Raw genomic sequence first — 8,919 nt, 5'->3', positions numbered from 1 at the left:
CAGCTTGGCCTGACCCCTCAGTTCTGTCCAGTCACGCCTCCCTCCCAAATCTGGGGGAACGTCAGTCTGGCGGAGTCTTCTGAGTTCAGAATCTTGGCAGACTCATCATTTCAGTGGGAGCCCCAGGATTCCCCGGGGAAATGGCTGTTCTCCCCCGGAGGGAGGGGTGTGGGAAGAGGGGCCCAGGCAGAATCGGGAGGAGGGGGCACTGACATTGCAAAGAGAATCACCACTGGGGGCATCTGGGACTTTGTGAAACCCAGTCTAGCAGAATCCCCTAGCTCCCCCGCGGCCAGTGTGGGGTGGAATCGCCCCAGCTTTGGGGTCTCTCCATGGTCACTCCTGGGTCTCTGCGGCCCTGCTGCCCCATCGGCGTGGGTCCTCGGGGCCCCCTTGGGAGCCGCAGCCCCTGCCGCAGGCCCCTCGGAGGGGTCCAGGCCGCCCGGGGTGGCCGTATCCCCGTGGTTCTGGCCGTGAGTCACGGCCCGGTCGGCTGTGCGGTCCCCGCTATCTCGGGGAGCCGGAGATCCCCGTTAATTCCCTCCAGCTGCCTCTCTGCAAGGCTGAGCTCATCTCTTCTGGCGCAGGAGGAAAGCGGAGTTTGTTGTGTCTTTGTTTCATTCAGATGGTTTGGATGATGACTCACTTCATTTCTTCTTTCTTTCTTTTTAAACCAGGGCACCGTCTGGGAGTCGTTTTTGATTAGGAGCTGACCTCAGAAATATGCTCGCATCATTTTGAAAACATCTTCCAGCACCACAGAAACCGACTCAGAATGAGAAAGGACACTGAGTGGACGAGGGCCAGGACTGGGTGTGTGCTCGGGCCCGGGGCCTTCCCGGGGCTCTCGGGGGGCGCGCGGGCCCGAAGGGAAGTGGGGGGTGCCTCCCGGTCGTGCCCCCGGAAGCGTATTGGCCTGGCCCGGCTGGGAGCGATGATGACGATTGTCATTGCCGGCATCACACCGGACACCGGCCAGTATTATTGACTGAAATCACGGGCCACGTGGTTTTGGTGGGAGGGGCATGGGTGACCACACTTCGTACTCACATCTCCGATCGGGGGGATCTTCTTGAAGCTCCAGGTCTGAGTGGCATTGTCGGGCATGGCTCGGGAGCCGGGAAGGTCAAGGGGGAAGGTCAGTGCGCTTGACCCACTTGGTCAGGATGGTTATGTGGGTGGAGTCAGGAGCACGGAGCCACGAGGCAGAAAATGTGAACCCAGGGTGGGTGTGGCAGAGGGAGGTCACAGGCCAAGAGCAGGGCATAAGTGGGGTCAGAGGCAGTGTTGACAGGAGGGAAGCGGGAGGCGGGCCCGTTGGGTGCACGAGGGTGGGGGGCAGCAGAGAGGGGTGGTTGACCAAGGGCGAGGGTCTCTGTTTTTATTTCTTGCTATGCCTCTGCTCTATGGTTCTTGATTTCCCAGGAGTTCACAGCCTAGAGGAGACCCGGGGGGTAGAAATCGGCTCCAAGTGGGGGGGGGGGGGGTGGTTAAGGAAAGCTCCCGGTGGGAGGCGGCTTTGGAGTCACAGGGTGGAAGGGAAGGACCTGTGCGGGAGCCAAGAGAGCACGTGTGCACCTGTGTGGGAGGGCGCTGCTCCATTGGCAGGGGTTGGAGCGGAGGGAAAGGGAATTCTAGAAAATCTGAAACCTAGGTCAGAATAGACAGTGACGGTCTAATGAGAGTAGCAACGAGGATGCTGGAGGGAGGCCTGGCATCTCAATCTCCCGGTGAACAGCAGGTGCCTGGAAGGCAGAGGGAGGAGCTGGCCACGCCTCCCGCAGGAGCAGCTTCTGGAATGGCGCCTCCTGGTGCCCATTTTGGGGAGCTTTTGTGCGGGATGTTTGCCAATTGATAAACCATCTGTGGTGGGTCAGTGTGTTAGCTTCCCAGGGCTAGGCCATAACAAAGTGCCACAAACTGAGTGGCTTAAAACAACAATCTGTGTTTTATGAAACAAAATTTAGGGGCGTCTGGGTGGCTCAGTCGGTTACGCGTCCGACTTCGGCTCAGGTCGTGATCTCACGGTTTGTGAGTTCGAGCCCCGCGTCGGGCTCTGTGCAGACGGCTCAGAGCCTGGAGCCTGCTTCGGATTCTGGGTCTCTCCCCTCTCTCTGCCCCTCCCACGTTCATGGTCTGTCTCTCTCCGTCTCTCAATAATAATTTAACGTTAAAAACAATTTTTTTTTTTTTTAACAAAATTTACTCCCTCACAGATCTGGAGGCAGAAGTCCACAGTCAAGGTGTCAGGAGGGCCAAACTTCCTCCCAAGGCTCCAGGGAGGAATCCAGTCCTTTCTCCAGCTGCTGGTGGCCGTGGAACTCTGCTCTCTGCCTACATCTCCACAGCCTTTTCTGAGTCTTTCCCTCTTCTGGTGAGGACTCTTGTCATTGGATTTCGGCCCCCCCCCCCCAATTATCCAAGGTGATCTCGTCTTGAGATCACTGACCTAATTATATCCCCAGAGGCCCTTTTTTCAAATAATGTAGTGTTCACAGGTTCCCGGTGGGCGTTTTGAGGTGGGGGGCTCCCTTCAACCTACTACAGTCAATAAGGTCAATTTTCCCCCATTCGGTGGCAGCTTCTTGAGAATAGAAACTGTACATCTTTGTTCACTCATTCATTCATTCATTCATTCATTCGTTCCACAGATATGGAGGGAGCGCCCAGCACGTTCCAGGGCCAGTCACGGGGAGCTGAAACCATCCCAGCAGATTCAGTGCCCGCCCTCACGGAGCTGACCTTGCAGTGGGGGAGGCAGACCCAGCAAAACCAGAAACACAACTGCACGTTGCAGGGAGAGCTGCCAAGGGAACAAGGGAGAGGCAAGGCCAGTAAGGGTGGGGTGGGGTGGGCCAGCTCTAACCAGGGAGGGCAGGGAAGGCTTCTCAGAAGATGGGGCCCGTAAGCTGGGCGCTGGATGCTGATAAGGACCTGGTTGGAACCTCCCCCTCTCTCCTTAACTGTGCGATCTCGGCCGAGTTGCCTAATCTCTCTGTGCCTCAGTTTCCTCTTATGTAAAATGTTGATGGTGACAACACGTCCTTGGTGAGCCGTCCTGAGGACCGGGTGAGCGAGCCCAGGAAGAGCCCTCAGAAAGAACTTCAGGGTTCCTAGAACCTGCCCAGTGAGCGATAGCTAATCCTCATAATACAGTACTTAAATGTTACCATTATTAGCACATGAGCAGAGGGATGCACCCACATTTTGTCAATCATTTGAGGGATATTTATTTTTAAGAATGAAAAAGACATCAAAGTAGGGATCGTGTAACACTCTGAAACGCCTTGGGCTTCTTTACTCTTATAACAGCTTCACTTTGGGTTTTGTCTGAATGAGACTAGGAGGCATGAGATGTCATATTCTATTCAGGGCTTGGGGATATAAAACCTTTGGAGAGGCTGGCCGAAGTGCCTGTGACTCCAGTCACTACTTTGGGCAGAGCAGGCTGAGTCCTTGTGATTCAGCCCACGATCCAGGGACGGACTCGGCCAGCAAGGCTCCGGGCTCCTACACCTTGTCGCCTCAGCAGATTGTGGACCGAGGTCAGGCTAACCTTGTCCTGAGGCGAGACCCAGAGAAGGGACAGAGAAGCCCGGGGGAGCTGCTCTGGCCGGGGGCGCACGCGGGGAGAGCCCTGGGCCCAGGCTCCAGGCCTGCGGATCCCCAGCTGGGCCTCCAGAATCTGTCCCTCTAGGGGGCAGTAGGGCTCCACTGAGTGTCCCCATCTCCGTCTCCCAGAGGCCAGGAAATGCTCCTGCCTTAGGACCCGCCTCTGGCCTCTGTGTTCGGCACGAAGGGGAATTTCTGCACAGACTTCGCCTTGGCTGGGCCCAGAGGTTGTATCTTTTCACGCTCGGGTGTTGTGAGGCCAGGGGAGGGGGTGGGATGCTCCTTAGGAAGTTCGTGTCACTGTAACACGAATCTTTCTAAAAATCAGAAGTCCAACAGCTGCATGCACGTGGGGGACATGTTGGGGTTCCAGGCCAGCATAGGAAGGCCACCTCCTGTGGCCGGGGAAGGTAGGCAGGTTTCTAAGGCTAAACATGTGCACGTGGACGGGCACCTGGGAGGCTCAGTCGGGTGAGTGTCCTACTCCCACTCAGGTCATGATCTCACGGTGTGTGAGTTCGAGCCCCTTTTTGGGCTGTGCCCTGACCACGTGGAGCCCGTTTGGGATTCCCTCTCTCTCCCTCTCTCTCCGTCTCTCTCTGCCCCTCCCATCCACTCTGTCTCTCAAAATAAATAAATAAACTTAAAAAAAATATATTCACAGGGCACCTGGGTGGCTCAGTGGATTAAGTGTTCGACTTCGGCTCAGGCCATGATCTCATGGTTTGTGAGTTCGAGCCCCGTGTCGGGCTCTGTGCTGACAGCTCAGAGCCTGGAGCTGCTTCGGATTCCGTGTCTCCCTCTCTCTCTGCCCCTTCCCTGCTTACTCTCTGTCTGTCTCTCTCTCTCTCTCAAAAACAAATAAAAACATTAAAAAAATTTTTTTAAATAAGTAAAAAATAAATAGAAAAATATTCACATGAAGATGTGCATTTCCATGTGCACGTTTATGGCCAAACTCAGGTCTTTAGACTAAAACAAACCTCCTTGGCTGGCTCTTCTCTGCCCATCCTGGGGAGCACCTGCTTCCCCCCCCCCTTGCTTGGCAAACAAGGGAAGCCCCCGGGGTGTCTTTGGTGTAGCACTGAGACCACAGATCTGCCCCTTGTAGCCCCGTGGCCCCACCCCCCGGGGGCAAGTGTGGGGGTTATGAGCACATCTGCCTTGGGCGCTCGCAGCCCTGGGTTCTGATCCTACCTTGGCCACTGCACGCCGTGTGGTCCTCAGTAAGGATGCTCCCCGACCCGCCCACCTCGCCTGAGAAACAAGGGAGACCTGCCTTGCAGGGGGGCTGTGGTTCCCGGACGCCATTCTGCTGACAGGATTCCTGGAACCGGCCTAGACGGTGCCAAGCATATGGTAGCCATGCCCCACAACACTGCCAGCCACCCTGCCTGCCAGACTCCTCCTGCCTTGACCTACTTCTCTCCCCCGTGACACTTGTCACTTATCTCAGTATCTTGTCTGCGTGCTGTTTACGACCTGCCTCCCCACTGCTGTGTCCCCAACACCCTGCTCGGGGCACATAGTCAGCATCAAAGTGCACGAATGAATAATGGGCGCTCTTCGTACCGCTGCCTGGGCCTCAGTTTCCCCAGCTGTGCAACAAGAATGACGGGGTCATCCGTCTCAGAGGTTGCTTTGGGGGATTATGGGAGCAAAGCCGTGTGGGAGCGCCCGTCCCAGGCACTCCGCGGATGCAAGTTTGCGGACGGGTTCCGATTTCGGGTGTGGTCCTAGGCGTTACCACCAGCCCACCCACAGCCGCCAGGTACAGCTCTGCCCCATGGGCCACCGGCCACCCCTTTCTACAGACCCGGCCGGTGAGGCCTGAATTGGTTCCCTGCACCAGGCGCTCTCGTGTGGGATCCTTCTGGGTGCCAGGTGGAGGAGGCCCGGACTTCCTGTGCAAGTGGCAGCATTGAGCCCCTGGGAGGGTCCCTGCTCTCGCTCTGTGTGAAACAGCCCGAAGCTGTGAGTCTCCGGCGGGGAGGTGGCCCGCGGTGGGTGCCCGACCTCCCGTGGCGGCCAAGAGTAAGGACTCCTTAGGCTCGAGTCCCAGCTGGGCACCTTTCCCACCCAGTGGCCCCTGGCAGGTGGATCCACACCTCGAGCCTCAGTTTCTTGTAAAGTGGGGGTGATGCTAGCCCCCGCCCCCAAGAGCCACAGTGAGAAGATAACCAGCACCGTAAACGAGAGTCATTACTGTGCTGAGATCAGTGTTGAGACAGGAGTTGAGGCCCCAAAAGGTGTGCCCGTCCCAGTCCCCAGAACTTGTGCAGGTATATTATGTGGCAAGTGGAGGGGGGGTGGGGGCGGGATTAAGGTTGCTAATCAGCTGACCTTACGATAGGGAGCCTGGCCTGGAGTAGATCCCAGGTAACCACAGGACCCTTAGCAGTGGAAAAGGGAGGCAGGGTGGCCAGCGTCCAGGGGACACGGCGAGAATGGCCCCACCCCTGCTATTGCCAACTTTGAAAATGAGAAAGGGGTCACGAGCCAAGGAACGTGGGCGGCCTCCAGAAGCTGGAAAGCGCAGGGAAATCCTAGAGCCTCCAGAAGGAACAGAGCCCTGGCCACACCTTGCTTTTAGCCCAGAGAGGCTTCCTACCTCCCAGGCCGTAAGGCGATAACGGTTGGCTTTAAGCTGCACGTTTGTGGCCATTTGTTACAGTGGCCGCAGGAATGTCACGTGGAGGGCCCCCCCTCTCAGGAGGATTTGACAACGTGGGGACTGGGGGGGACCGGTCTCAGACCTGCTCACAGTGAGTTGACACTCCTAGAATCCTGATCCTTTATAAATGAAAGAGAGAACTTCAAGATCGTGTCGTTCAGCATTTCAGAGTGAGATGTCCCCAGAATTAGTCCAGAGCAGTGGTCCACTCCAAATGGTCTCAGGGGTCAGTTAGGAAATGCTGCACATGTAGTCCACATTTTAGCTTTTTTTAAGTTTATTTATTTTGAGAGAGAGAGGAGGGGGGAAGGGCAGAGAGGGAGGGAGAGAGAGAGAATCCCAAACAGGCTCTGCACGGTCCGCACAGAGCCCAACATCAGGCTCAAACTCACCAACCGTGGGATCGTGATCTGAGCCGAGACCAAGAGTTGGGCGCGTAACCGACCAGCCTCCGGGGAGCCCCTGATGTCCACCCTCTGAACAGTCACAGGGGTTCCTCAGCTCTCCGAGGACCTGATCAGGTCAACAGCAAAAAGCAGAAAAGGAGTTCGGGCTTTAACTCAGCCCTTCCAAAGACGTTGTACCTCATTCTGCGCCCCCCCCCCCCCACCCCAACTCGCCCAGAACACCTATCGACGAGGCACAGAGCAACAAAGCGCTGACCTAATCAAATCGATTTGTGTGACAAATGGAGAAAACCAGAGCCCGGGCGGAGCAGCTGAGAGGCGACGGGGCTTGGTGGGAACAATGTAGGCGTTGGAATCAGGGAGAGCGGGGTTTGCAGCCCGGCTCTGCGGAAACCAGCTGCGTGACCCGGGGAGGTCACGTCGCCTCTCAGAGGCCTCCTTTCCTAGTGGGTACGACGGAGATAACAGTGCCTGCTTCGCAGAATACCGTGAGCGGCTGTCTTAGTCTGGACTGCCGTCGACAAGCTCCCACAGTCGGGTGGTTTCCAAACAACAGAACTTGATCGCTCACAGTCGTGGAGGCTGCAAGTGGAGACCAGGGTGGCAATAAATCAGGTTCTGCGAGGCCCGCCTCTGGGTTGTACCCTCGCGTGGTGGACCGAGAGCGGGCTTTTATAAAGGCCCTCGTCCCTTCTTGAGGACTAGCCTCTACCCTCAGGGCCTGATCACCTCCCAAAGGCCCCACCTCCTAACACCGTGGCCCCGGGGGGGGTCAGGATTTCAACACTGGAGATTTCGTTCCATACAAGGATCCCACGCAGTGGCTGGCACGCACAGGGTAGCCAGGCAAGAGTCAGTGTTACTATTTGTATGAGTTTCCTATTGTTGCCATAACAAATCACCACCAGCTTCATGGCTTAAAACACAAACTCATGACCTTGCCTTTCTGGAGGTCGGTAGTCCCCAAATCAAGATGTCGGTAGGGTTGATTCCTTCTGGAGGCTCTGAGGAGAGTCTGTTCCTTGCCTTTTCCAGGTCTAGAGGCTGCCCAGGCTCCTTGGCTCACATCCCCGTGGCTTCTCTAACTCTGACCAACCCCTACCCCGCCTCCCTGCTTTAAGGAGCCTTGTGATGACGGTGGGTCCACCTGGGTAATCCAGGAGAGTCTCCAGATCTCCTGGTTCTTCAGTACAGCTGCAGAGTCCCTTTTACCAGGTAAAGGGACATAGTCACAGGTTCCAGGGGTGAGGCTGTGGACATGTTTGGAGGCCATTATTCAGCTGCCCACACTATTCTTCTGATGCCTCTTTCCCTGGCCCTCCATTTTTCCTGCTGCAGTGGGTTCTCTCTCTTCTGCTCCAGCCTAGACACCAAAGGAGTGATTTAGTCCTAATTTAGGGTTCTAGTTAGGTCAAGTGGAGAAGAAAGTTGTTCCGGAGAAGAAAGTTGTTTGGAGAAGAAAGGTCTCCCCAGTACTCCTTATCTCCCCCCAGACCGCATAGGTTGCTGTGGAGGGGCTTCTCAGAAGGCAAGGCTGTGGCCAAGGATTCCAGACAAAACTGAGAGCAAAATGTGCCCATTCACTTGTCAGATATTGGCGTGTCTGCCATGTGCCTGGCTTATCTAGTTCCTTGTGGACACAGTTGTAGACTGGACAGACGGGCCCTGCTCCCAAGGACTGACCTCCTTATGGGGAAGAAAGACAGGGAGACCACATAAGACAGAAACAAGATGGCGGGCCTGGAGGTGGATGGTGGCAGGGGGTGGCCAGTAGCCATACTGGGCTGGGGAGGGCGGAACTGAAGTTGAATCCTGGGGTTCTAGATTCGGCAACAGGACAGGTGGTGATGTCATTCTCTGGGGAGGGGGTTCAGAGGAGAACATTTTGCAGGCATAGGGGAGATGGTGAGTTCCATTGTGGGTATGACAGAATGACAACGTGAAGCGTCTAAGTTACATCCACATGGGGCATCAGTGGTAAGGGGAGATCCGAGCTGGAGCAAACGGACACAGGCATTATTGGTCTTAGGATGGGCACCAAAGCTGTGGGGTCCCCGTGGGTGACAAGATGAGGACCTGGGGTTGGAGCCTCCATTTTAGCTGTAGAGGAAGAGAAGCCAGTTGGGGGGGGGTGGTTGGGAGCAGGGGAAACAGGTGGCGTGGGTGTCCTGAAAACCCAGGGGGAGGAGCCGGGTTCACGTGGTGGAGAGAACTCCGTGCCAAACG

At 56.3% G+C, this 8,919-nt stretch overlaps 1 long non-coding RNA gene across 2 annotated transcripts; it reads left to right on the top strand.

Moving 5' to 3' along the window:
- The first annotated feature begins 667 nt into the window (after nucleotides 1-667).
- On the top strand, nucleotides 668-4,491 carry LOC123579622. Of its 2 annotated transcripts, none has more exons than XR_006702855.1 (3): nucleotides 668-813; nucleotides 2,217-2,374; nucleotides 2,652-4,118. It is a non-coding gene; the product is annotated as an uncharacterized LOC123579622 (long non-coding RNA). The 2 variants fall into 2 exon arrangements; XR_006702856.1 differs by lacking the exon at nucleotides 668-813 and adding an exon at nucleotides 907-1,138 and having other exon boundaries at nucleotides 2,652-4,491.
- The last annotated feature ends 4,428 nt before the right edge of the window (nucleotides 4,492-8,919 follow it).

Source organism: Leopardus geoffroyi, chromosome A3, assembly GCF_018350155.1.
Source record: "Leopardus geoffroyi isolate Oge1 chromosome A3, O.geoffroyi_Oge1_pat1.0, whole genome shotgun sequence".
Classification (NCBI taxonomy): Eukaryota; Metazoa; Chordata; class Mammalia; order Carnivora; family Felidae; genus Leopardus; species Leopardus geoffroyi.
Note: the sequence above shows the minus strand (reverse complement) of the source record. Positions and strands in the feature narration are given on the sequence as shown.